Here is a 12580-nt window from a genome sequence, read left to right on the forward strand (position 1 = left end):
GAAGTTCGTGATCTGAACTACAGTCAAGACATACCTATTAGACACACATTTAAAGTAATGTCTGTTTTGGCCCATGGAATTCATGAAGAATATTCTAAAACTCCCATTTGGATATATTTTATCCAAAACTTCAGCAAAGAGAGAGACAGACAGAATTAAACTCCAACATTTTCCTTCCTGATGCTTATTTAGTTATTTAATTCAGAAAAAGCAGAAGTCAGTTTGTATATAATTGGGGTCTGTTTCTTCATCTCTAATGCCAAAGGACAAGGATCCAGTGGGTTTACAGCTGCATGAATTGAATTTGGTCCATTGAGTGCCTGCTCCTGTCTTCTGATGCTATTTCCTGTGCTTGCTACAAATCTATAGAAGGATTTATTTTCCTCTAGCTGGCTGTAAGTAGTGACTGGCAAGCAGTTTGCCCATGGGAATTGTCTTTACCTCCATCTGGCTATGACCCAAAGTAACCATTCCTAAATCATATCACACTTCATACTAAGTACTTTGTACAGAATACTTGTCGGGGGGAGGGGATAATTGTTAATGTTTGTAAAGCAGATGTTCTCTGTGTCAGAAACAGACAAACGAATCTACATAAACTGCTTCTTATGCCTGACCTAGAACCAATATATATGTCATTCCACTTTTCATAAATCACATTTTAAATTATGGGTATCTTAAACATATTTTTAATAACACCCAGTGCTTCTGAAGATTGATGATTCAGTGGTATTTCTGTTTTTCCTTTTGGCACTTTTAGCCTACCCTGTGGAGTTTGTTGATGGAATGTCTGGTAATATAGTGAGCCTTCAGTGAAATTTATTATCCTTTTTAGGCGACATAAATATCTTAAATAAAACTTTGGCATCAACATCAAAGTCTTAAAGTATGGCTTGTGTTCTCTCCAGCTATTTTATATTTTATGTGTGTTTGATGTTAATGTGAATGTGGTATCAGGCTTAATAAATGTATGGTAAAAGGAAGAGTAAATGTCAGTAAGCTTCACTGAACACTTTCATTAAACAGTTGTGTAGTGTGAAAAGGCACCTTAAACTTAAGAGACGTTGTAAATCCCGCATGCCAACATTAGGTAGTTCTTTGCGTTGTAAAGAGATTTATAATCCCCGAGAGAACCTTCCAAAGTAATCAGTTGGTTGGCTATTCTAATTTTTTTTTAAGCCAATGTGATCATTTCAGGCCTGAGAGGTTTAATTGGTGGGTTAATCAGCTGAAGCATTAGCTGATTAATTGGTGGGGCCAATTTTAATCGGTAAGGGCAAATCTTAATGAGTGGCACTGAGAGTTAAGGGCAAACTTGTTCATCTTTTGGAAGCTGTTTTGGTTCTGATAACAGAAAATGACATAGAAAATAACCAAAAATGGCCTGTATATCTAACAATGAAGAATAGCTTTTTTATTAATTGGTAAATGATTTCAGACTTCCTTCTGTTTCACAAGGAGATACCTACAATGAGTTTTTGGTAGGTGGAAGAAATGTGCAGTGAATGGTGAAGAGAGTGGCTGGAAATAAGGAAGTCCTTGGTTCAAATCACACCCCTGCTATGCTAGGTGACCTTAGGCAAGCTGCTATTTATCAGCCTCATCCCCTCCCATCTGCAATGCAGACATAATATTACAGATCTGCTTTACAAGGGTGTCATAGGAACTGCAGCAGTATAATATGTGTAGACTGCTTTGAATAGTTCAAAGCACTATATAAATGCTAAGTTATTATAAACACCAACCTTATTTGATGCCAGTCTACTTTGCAGTGGCATCATTGGAGCAGATTGGCTCTGTTTAGGCACCTTGTTTCATTTCACACACTCTTGACTTATTTATTTATTTATTTATTTATTTATATCCCACCTTTTCCCCAATATTGGGACTCAAGGCAGCTTTTCAACATTAAATCTTGTATAATTAAAACCTATAAATAGAAGTATACAAAAGTTAAAAGTTAAAAATATAATTAAATCATCAATAATATTAAAATTGCATAAAATATCAAAATGTTAAAATGTTAAATGACAACAAGATATATAACCATAGTATCCATCCATCCTATTCTCATAGGTCCAGACTAGCTATCCCTAAAGGCCTGCTGGAACAAAAAGGTTTTTACATGCCTGCAAAAGCATATCAAGGAGGCTGCCCCTCTCGCTTCCCTAGGAAGGGAGTTCCAGAGCCTCAGTTCCAGGCAGCCACTGAGAAGGCCCTCTCCCGCTTTCCCACCAGTCGTGCCTGTGATGGTGGCAGGACCATGAGAGAGGCCTCCCCTGAAGATCTCAGAGCATGAGTAGGCTCATAGGGGAGAATACAGTCTTTCAGATAACCTGGGCCTGAGCCATATAGGGCTTTATAGGTCATGACCAGCACTTCGAATTGTGCCCGGAAACAGACTGGGAGCCAGTGAAGTTGTTTAGCAGGGGAGTGGTATGCTCTCTGTAGCCAGCCCCAGTCAACAGTCTGGCAGCAGCTCTTTGAACCAGCGGAAGTTTCCAAGCACTCTTCAGAGGCATTCCTATGTAGAGTATGTTACAGTAATCCAAACGGGATGTAACTAAGGCCTGTGTTACTGTGGCCAAGTCAGACATCTCAAGGAACAGGCGCAGCTGGCACACTAACTTTAACTGTGCAAATGCACTCCTGGCCACCGCTGAAACCTGGGCATCCAAGCTCAGGGCTGAATCCAGAAGTACACCCAAGCTGCGAACCTGTGTCTCCAGGGGGAGTGTAATCCCATCCAGCACAAGCTGAAGCCCTTGATCTACCTTTCGACTGACCAGGAGCATCTCTGTCTTGCCTGGATTAAGCTTCCATTTGTTTGCCCTCATCCAGTCCATTACTGCCAACAGACACCGGTTTAGTGCCCCAACAGCTTCCTTGGAATTAGATGGAAAGGAAAGGTAGAGTTGGGTGTCATCAGAATACTGGTGACACTGAACCCCAAAACTCTGGACAACCTCTCCCAGTGGTTTCATGTATATGTTAAATAGCACGGGGGACAAAACAGAACCCAGAGGAACTCCACAAGCCAATGGCCAGGGGATTGAACAGAAGTCCCCCAGCACCACCTTCTGGGTCTGCCCCTCCAAGAAGGAATAGTGCCTCCAAGTCCCATCCCAGAGAGGCGGTCTGGAAGGATACCATGTTCAATGGTATCAAAGCCGCTGAGCGGTCCAGGAGAACCAATAGGGACACACTCCCCCTGTCTAGTTTCTGGCGTAGGTCATCCACCAAGGTGACCAAAGCTGTTCTGTCCCATAACTGGGTCTGAAGCCAGACTGAAATGGATGTAGATAATCTGTCTCATCCAGGAATCCCTGGAGTTGGGAGGCTACCACGCGCTCCAATACCTTGCCCAGGAATGGAATATTGGAGACTGGCCAATAATCATCCAATATGGTGGGGCTCAGGAAGGGCTTTTTTAACAAAGGTCTCACCGCTGCCTCCTTTGGGCAGGCTGGAACTCTGCCTTGACTAAGGGAGGCATTAACCACTCCCCTTACCCACTCAGCCAGTCCACCTCTGGCTGCTTTTATGAGCCAGGAAGGGCAAGGATCTAGAACACACGTGGTGGCTCTCACCTCTCCCAGGATCCTGTCCACATTCTCAGGCTGTACAAATTGAAAACTATCCAACAACACTGGACAAGCAGGGTCCAAAGTTACATCCACTGGGTCTGTATCAGCTATAGCGTCCAAGTCAGAGCGTATCCAAGCGATTTTGTCTGCAAAGTGCTGAGCAAATTGTTCACAGCGGGCTGTCGAGAGGTTAGGCTTCAGATTTACCTTTTCATTTTTTTAAAAGTGCATTTATATTCACATTGTTTTGTTACTAGCAGCATGGCAGAGTAATTAACACAGTTTTTAATCTCATTAATGAAATTCATGGTTGGCATTTTGAAATAAAACTAATGGGAATGTAGGTTGGTTGTGTTACTTCGTTCTGTTTCATCATGGGCCTGGTTTCTTTAGGTACTGTTCATATTTATAAAATCGTAACGTTCTTCATTTTTCAAATGAAAATGTAGTTATTTTAAAAAGGAAGCTAATGGGGAAAAGTGAAACAAAGATGATGAATTAATCAACATTATTTTAGTGCCCTATCTTATGGTTCACGCCGCTGTTGGATGGAAGCCTCTGATCTCGGAGGCTTCCTAGTATCCATTGCCCTACTGGGCTGCTGTCAGCAAGACAGGAGGACTGCCAGAGGTGATTTTCACTTCTTTGTACTTCTCTTTTTTTTTTTCTTTTTCCTCTAGACAGGCCTCTGAGCCCATCTAGCAGAAACATGCTGCAAGGGGTGAGCCTGGGGCTGGAGAAGACATCACAAACATTATAGCCTGATCTCTCCTCTCCCCAACCCTCCCTGCCCACCGGAATGCCCCATTTCAAACCTCTGTGAGGTCCTCCAAGGGCTATTGTGCAACCTCAGAAAGCAAACTTCTTTCCTTGGCAGCTGAGGGGGAGTGGGGAGAGGGCAGGGGGAGGGATCAGATACCAAGCTCCCCCTTCCAAGGTCATAGCAGTGTCTACAGCCTTGGAGAGGAAACTCCAAAGAATCCTATGGTCCCTGGGATGCTCTCTGGGGACCATGGGATTGCTTTCCCCAACTTTATGAGGTGTGTGGTCAGAGTATTTGACTTGGTCGAGGGAGACCACAAAGCTGGGTCACTATTTCAGCCTAGAAAACTGTACCTAACAGGGCTATTATGGTAATAGGTGTGGTAGGAAACCAGCCCCTGAGGCCCTTGGAGGAAGAGTAGAATAAAAATGTAATAAATAAATTATTTTCCTCAAGATACCAAATTTGGAATGCAGTTTGATTCTAATATGTTTACTGTCTAATATGTTTACTGTGCTAGCAAGAATATCATCATTACCTGCTAGCACTTCCATGTAAACAACGTTGAGTTCCGTTGTAAATAACGCCAAGATGAGCATTAATTCCATCTGTGTACATATTTATGTTGGCATAAAATGTTAGAGTTTCGATACAGAACATGGAATTAACAAAACAGGGTTTAGCAAGTAACTCCTTGCCATTTTGGCAACTGCTCCATTTGTTCTGGGTTCTACTCCATTTACTTGGATAGCCACAAAGTGATGCCACTGAGGAGGTGAAAAAGCAGCCAAGGAGTTAATTATTCTAGGCTTAAGAATACCTTTCCCATGGCCAGGGTGTTGGGATCCTAAATCAGGGTAGCTCATCTAGCTAGAAGTCATGGCCTTATCCCAGAACTCCTTCAGCATGATTTATGTATACATGTTCTGTACTGAGAACTTTTCATTCAAGCTGCGATCCTGTGCACACTTATTATCTAGGAGTAAGTGCAATTGAATGCAACGGGACTTATTTTTCATTAGACATGCATAGGATTGCACTTTTAGTGGCTTATCCCTTAATCTAAGTGTTGATTCATTTGGACTCTGGTATGGTGGGGGGGAATTTAACTGTTTTTATGTATTTTAACTATTTTTATGTATTTTATTGTTGTAAGCCACCTTAGGAGGGCTTCTGCCCTGAAGGTGGCCAAGAAATATTATACATACATACATACATACATACATGCATAAGCAAGTTGATCATAAAGTACAGGATTTTTACAGGAGTTGTAGGGATGACTGTACTAGAGCTGGATTCTTAGAATGTGTTAGTCTTTAAGGTGCCACAAGATTCTTTGTTGTTTAGTTGCAACAGACTTACACAGCTACCCCTCTGGAACATCTTAGTATCACTTTTCTAGAAAAGTCTTCTTTATGGCACTTTTACACTGAGCTAGCTGTGCTACCAGATCACTGAGCTACCAGATCAAAAGAAAGCTCTCAGCCATTACCCCATTCATTAAAATAGGTCTAGTTAAATATAATACAGTTTGCACAATGACAGGGTAACCAATCCAACAGCATGCCATGCTAGCAAGTTGTTCTCTGGTTGAAGTTGTCACCTGGTTTATATTTTATTGACCAGTGTGTTCCTCAACACCTAGGCTGTTTGCCCATTCAGACAATGACAAAGTCAGAAATCTAAGCCAGTGTAGGGCCCACCTCCACCCTGCCTCATTTATAGCATTAATCTCTTTAAAGGAATAGTAACCACTTTCACTAGAAGGCAAAAGTGTTAGGTGATGACAAAAGATGACTGAAAACTGAGAGACAAACAACATTTAACCCTTGGGTTTAAAACCACAAAAGGGCTCAAAGTCCTGTCTAATCCAACATCCTGTTTCCCAGAGACCAACCAGACCCCCATGGGAAACGCAGAAGCAGAACATGAGGGCAATAGCCTTCTCCCGCTATTATTCCCCAGCAAGTGGTACTCAGAGGCATGGTGTTGTTGATCCTGAAGGTAGCATATAGCCACCATAAATAATAGCCACTGATAGCTTTCTCCTCCATGGATGTGTGTGATCCCTTTTTAAAAGCCATCTGGTGGTGACTGTCATTGCATCTTGTGGTAGCAAATTCCATAGTTTAATTATGCACTGTGTGAAGAAGTATTTCCTTTTTGAATCTCCCACCAATCAGCTTCATGACATGACCCCACTGGGCTCTAGTATTATGAGAAAGGGAGAAACATATCTCCCTATCCTTTTTCTCCATTCCATGCATAATTTTGTACACCTCTATCATGTCTCCCCATTACTTGCCTCCCAGATGTTGTGACCTTTCCTCAAAAGACAGTTGCTCCAGTCCCTTTAACATTTTAGGGTGCAACCCTATGTATGTTTAGACAGAAGGAAGTCCTACAACTCTCAGCATTCCCCAGCCAGCATGGCTGGTTGGAGAATGCAGGGAGTTGTAGGACTTCCTTCTGTCTAAACATGCATAGGGTTGCATTTCTAGTTGCCCTTCTCTGCCCTTTTTCCAACTCCACTATCCTCCACTGTTTTCTGCTCCCTCAAAAGATTTCACCCTTTCTCTCTTGCTGCCTCATATGATTGAAACTGCCTCCAAGAACACTTGTGTGATGCCACCTTTCTTACTTCATTTAAATCCCTCCCCAAATCCATGAAGCCTTTGGCACAACCCTGTAGATTCCATGCCCTGCTGCAACTCACCCTGTAACTAATCCTAAGCACATGGAATTGAAAGGAGCCCACATTGATTCCATGTTTACCCCTGCCTTTCCTCTGTCATTTCCCCTGTGTTGCATTACAGACTGTAGCCTCCTTGGGCCAAGGCCTGTCCTCTTGTATATTACTAATACAAAGAAGAAAATTATATTGATAGTAATACTTATATTAATAATAATACATAAATTGTTGCTGTTGTTATTATTATTATTATTATTATCCATTTTCTGAACTCCATGCATGTTTTTATAAATCTCTATCATGTACCCTCAGAGAGAGCAATCCTATGTCCCCTAGACAGTGTCTGGGGGAGGTAGGATTTTTTGGTTTCCCAGCTCCGAGCTCGTAGACAGCACTATGAGCTTGTAGCCTGGAAACCGTGCTCTCCCCACTCCCTCCCCCTCCCCTTCATAGCCAGGGTGGAGAAAACAGTGCCAGCTGCCCCTCTGTGCCTGTCTGTGCTCATAACATGGACCACAGACAGGGTGAAAAGGGGGCGTTCCTGGGGGCGGGGAGGGGAGGAGACCATGGAAGCTTTTTCAGACAGCTTCCTATGTGGACTCCAGTCCTATTCCTACCCCCTCCACAAAGCCGTTCTTAAATGCCCAAAATTGGGCATCTAAGGCAAACTTCAGGGCAGCCAGAGCACGGAAAGAATGCTCTCCTCCGTGCTTCAGAGGCTCTGCATTGGATAGGTGGTCACCTCCAAATTCAGAAGACGTCAGAGGCAACCACCTATCTCAGTAGGATTGCACCCTTAGTCACTCAAAAAAAAAAAAAACCTATACAGCCCCAAACAGTGTAGCCTTTCCTCCCCATAAGGAAGGTGCTCCATCCTCCTGATCATTTTGGTTGCCTTTTTCCTGCCCCTCTTCCAGCCCTACAATATCTTTTGAGATGTGGAGTACTGTACATGGTGGTCCACGTGTGGTTGCCCCATAGACTTCCATAACAGCATGATGAAGCTGGAGTGGTGGAAGAGAGCAGGCTGATTAAGATTCACTGAGCCTCTTTGCAACCACCCTCGAATCCGTTTTATATTTGAAACATCTGAAGCTAAATCAAAACATCATATTTTTAAAAAATGCACATGGCACTCTTTATGATTTATACAGTTTTTGCTAGAGGCACCTGTTGTTGACCTGGAGGATTTTCAGGCTACAGCCCTATTCCAGGTAAGCAGAAGCCCTGCAGCTGCTACTAGTAATTAAAATCTGTCAGGACTAGTACTCTTGGCCCCACCCAACCTGTTCCTGCTACCTGAGCACATCTAATTGGCTTCAGGCATTGATGCCACTTGGCAGTTTGGGGAGATTCAAGCCGATGGGGAAGCAATGAGCTTGGGATAGCATGTTGGGAGTTGAGGCTTCTAAATGTCTGTGTCAGATCTTGTTCTTGCATTTGACATTAAGGGTGTAGGAAACATGATTGTTCCTGGATAATAAGAGCCATATTATACATTGGGGCAAGAGCAGAATGGAGCCTTCTGTTCAAAGGCTAGTTATATTGTCTACTTAAGCCTAGTTTGCATGCAGTTGCTTCCCTAATCTGGCTAGCATACCAGTGCTAAAACAAAGCATATTTCTGTTCACATTTAAACACAAGATAATAGCACCTCTCAATGAATCTGCAGAACAAAAGGGCATTTGTTCCTCAAACCTCATAAATACATTTTGGTGATTTTTGTACTTGAATTTTTATTTGGGAGCTGAAGTGAACTTGTCAGGCATAATTGACTTGAATTTGACAGTGGAAGATTGTATACACTTTTATGGATACACTTAAGAGCTGTGTACATAAAATGGTTCTCATTTTGGATTGAGCATGTTGATCAGTAAACAAGTGTACTTTAAAAGAGATAAAAAGTTGAGAGAGAGAGAGAGAGAAAGAAAGAAAGAGAGAGAGAAAGAAAGAGAGAGAGAGAGAGAGAGAGAGAGAGCCTGTTCTTGACACTTGAATGGGGAACATAGTTTCATCAGTCGGAACAGGATTTAATTTCCGTTAAGTCAGAGTTTGGATCTTCATTAAATATTAATGTATATTTTCATACAGGAAACATAGTCATGATACATACCACCAAGATGTAGATACATTAACTGATGTTTCCTGTTCTAGCAGCGCACTCCTATGCATGCAGTCCATGGGTTGTGCACCCCTGGTCTATGCCAGGGGCACAGAACTTCTTTCAGCCCAAGGGCCAAATTCCATTTCAGAGATGTACTTGGCAGCCACATTCCAGTGGTGAGCAGGGCCAAAGGCAAAAGGCGTGGGGCCAAAAAACAAAAACAAAAATCTCATTTTAGCTTCAAGGTCTTCCTGCCAGTAACTAAGCCTTAGGACAGGCATTTCAACCTTTCAGAATGGGGAAAACCTCACAAAAGCCAAGATAACACCCAATGATTGGTGGTTGAGAGAAAGGGGTGGGACCAGGAGAAGAGGCATGGCCTTCTGGTGAACCCCAGAGGGCCATATTTGGCCACCAGACCAGAGGTCCTGCATGCCTGGTCTACACTAACTGGCAGTGACTCTCCAGGGACTCAGACAGAAGCCTTTCCCTCCCCTGCCTGGGGATGGCAGGGGCTGAATCATGAATTTTTGGCATGCGGAGCATGTGCTCTACCACTGAGCTACACCTCATGTGGAAGTCTTTATATCGCGTTTCTCTCTCTGGCCAGGATTTATTTGCAGTGGTGCCATTAACCTCGGACCTCCGAGCAGGAGTCCGTAGCCCCGCAACCTCAAAGACTCTGTTATATAGGTAGAAGGATTGACTGCAGAATCAGCAGGCCTCAGACACAACTGTTCTTTAATTCAGCACACACAGAAGTGACAACTTAGCAGAAGCTCCACCCAGCTACTCCCAGCTCTACAGGAGCTACTCCCAGCTCTACAGGAGGCGCTGCCAAGGTTCAAAACAATAACTCAGGAGCAGTACCTGCCCCCCAGGATACATAACAGCTCCCAGACAGCACCACAGCAGCAGTTGCGGCAGAGTTGTCTTACACTACCACCACCCTCCCTCTCTCTCTCTCTCTCTCTCTCCCAGAGAAGAGGTTGGGTGCACTGCAAAAGGAAGCTCCAGTCATGCCTGCCATCTTCATTTGTCCAGAAGCACTCTGGGCAAACGAAGAAGAAGGACGCAACTACAGCTTTGCTCTGCAGTGCACCCCGACCTCATCTCTGTAAACCCACTTTTTGAAATAAAAGAGGATCTGCCACTGTAACCTCTGTAGAAAAAAAGAAAGAAAGGGGGACCCATTTGTTCCCTTCTTCCCACCTCCTGGTAAGCAGTGGGGGGAGTGAGCGACCAGGTATCAGGCAGGAGGAAAGTAATGAACCTTTGTCTTTCTTTTCATAGAATCATAGAAACATAGAATAGTGGGGTTGGAAGGGGCCTATAAGACCATCAAGTCCAACCCCCTGCTCAATACAGGAATCCAAGTCAGAGCATCCCTGACAGATGGCTGTCCAGCCTCGTCTGGAATGTCTCCAGTGTGGAAGAGCCCACCACCTCCCTAGGTGACTGGTTCCATTGTCGTATTACTCTAACAGTCAGGGAGTTTCTCCTGATGTTCAGCCGGAATCTGGCTTCCTGTAACTTGAGCCCATGATTCCATGTCCTGCACTCTGGGATGATCGAGAAGAGATCCTGGCCTTCCTCTCTGAGGCAACCTTTCAAGTACTTGAAGAATGCTATCCTATCTCCCCTCAGTCTTCTCATCTCAAGGCTAAACATGCCCAGTCTCCTCATAGGGCTTTGTTTGGGTGGGGGTGGAAGAAAGACAAAGGCCCTGTTCATTCCCTTCCCACTGCCTGGTGAGCAAGGGGAGGTAGGCAGAGTGCCCAGGTGGAGTAGGAAGGGCCTGGAGAATATTTTGTCCAGGGTTCCTTCAAACTTGGCAGCACCACTGCTTATTTGAGTTAGAATGAATGCAGGATGAACAACCAAGCTCATATCTTCCACATTAAGTTGTTTGATCCCCACTCCACCCCATTTTACATCTAGCTGGGTAGAAGAGATTTTCACTCTTGCTACCAAGAGAGTACATTCAGTCCCAAGAAAATAAGGGTCAGAGATTCCACATTAGAAGTTGTAGCCTCCAGGCAGAACTGAGCACTAATACATCTTATTTTACAAATTAAGCATTCCCTCCAACCTTGGCCGTTAATTAGTTGCTTTCCTTATAAAGAGTCAAAGTCAGCTGTACTTTTTTAAAGGCATAAAGATTTCCATTTTTGATGGCATAAAATGAAGCATGCTCATCAAAGTGCAAACTTTTGCAAAGGAGGTGCGTATCCTACTGGATTCTTGGGACTGTAGTAATTTACACACCATTACTTTCTCACAGTTGCGTTGCTAATTATGCCTTGGTAATGATAATTATTTCACCATAGTGATTGCTCCCTTCATCTCATGGTAAAAACAATGTTGATCTAAAATTTTAACTTGTAAAACTGCACATAGTATTTAGTAGATTCTTTCTTCCTTTCTTTCCGTTTTGCTGTGCATACGTAAGCTACAAAAAATGCAGATACCAGTGAGCAGCTCTGTGCTTCTTAGAATCAGGATTTAAAACCATGGCATCCATTGGAGGCATATATATAGTTTATTAAAATATTTATATGGCACCCTTCTATTCCAACTGTGACCCTCAGGACAGCTTTAGCAGCAGCATATTTCAATTGAGTCTTTGATACACATAAAGAAGAGGTGGGTTTTGTCCCTACCCAAAATCTGTACTAATGCTGGTATTGAATTGATTGGTCTATGAAACTAGTACCTTATTAGTTTTCATTAGGGCTATGCCAAACGTTGGGCTATTTCATTTCAGAGGGCAAAAGAAGTGGTTTCAGCGGGCCAAAATATTTCCTACAGCTCTGTCCTTGCTTGTTTACTTTATTTGCTACTTCTGCACTCCCACTGTTTTCCCCAATACACTGCTTCTTTTGTGCTTTTTTGTCATCTTCTTGTGAACAGTCAAGCTGGCAAATGCAGACAAGGAAGGATCACCAAGTGAATACGATGATGTCACAATGCTACAAAGCCACCTTGATTTGGCTATATTATTATTTTCCAAGGACAGAAAACCTGTTGATAGTCAGGCCAATGCTTCGTGGATTAGCACTGCCCTGACTCTGAATGGATGGACATTTTGAGATAAATGCAGGACATGGTTTGAGATCACATGATACGGTGACTTCACTGCAGCTTTGGGTCTAGTCAGCACCTGGTTCAGAGACTACTGGGGAACCCTGCCTTGTGTTCTATGATGGGAGAAACATGGGATATTACCGTGCAAAATTGTTGTTGTTGTTGTTCAGTCGTTCAGTCGTGTCCAACTCTTCATGACCCCATGGACCATAGCACGCCAGGCCTTCCTGTCCTGTGCTCTCTCCTGGATCGTGACTGTATAGAGCTTCTCCATCTTTGGCTGCAAAGGACATAATCAATCTGATTTCGATATTGACCATCTGGTGATGTCCATGTGTAGAGTCGTC

The 12580-nt window shown here is 43.3% G+C and overlaps 1 protein-coding gene across 2 annotated transcripts in view; it reads left to right on the forward strand.

Annotated features, from left to right (window-relative positions):
- The window catches only part of KCND2 (potassium voltage-gated channel subfamily D member 2), a 438337-nt gene that overhangs the window by 332611 nt on the left and 93146 nt on the right, over positions 1-12580 (forward strand). The gene's annotated exons all lie outside the window — the stretch shown is intronic.

The sequence above is a fragment of the Heloderma suspectum genome, chromosome 7 (assembly GCF_057233095.1).
Source record: "Heloderma suspectum isolate Gila_16-S chromosome 7, 16-S_ref, whole genome shotgun sequence".
In the NCBI taxonomy this organism is placed as follows: Eukaryota; Metazoa; Chordata; class Lepidosauria; order Squamata; family Helodermatidae; genus Heloderma; species Heloderma suspectum.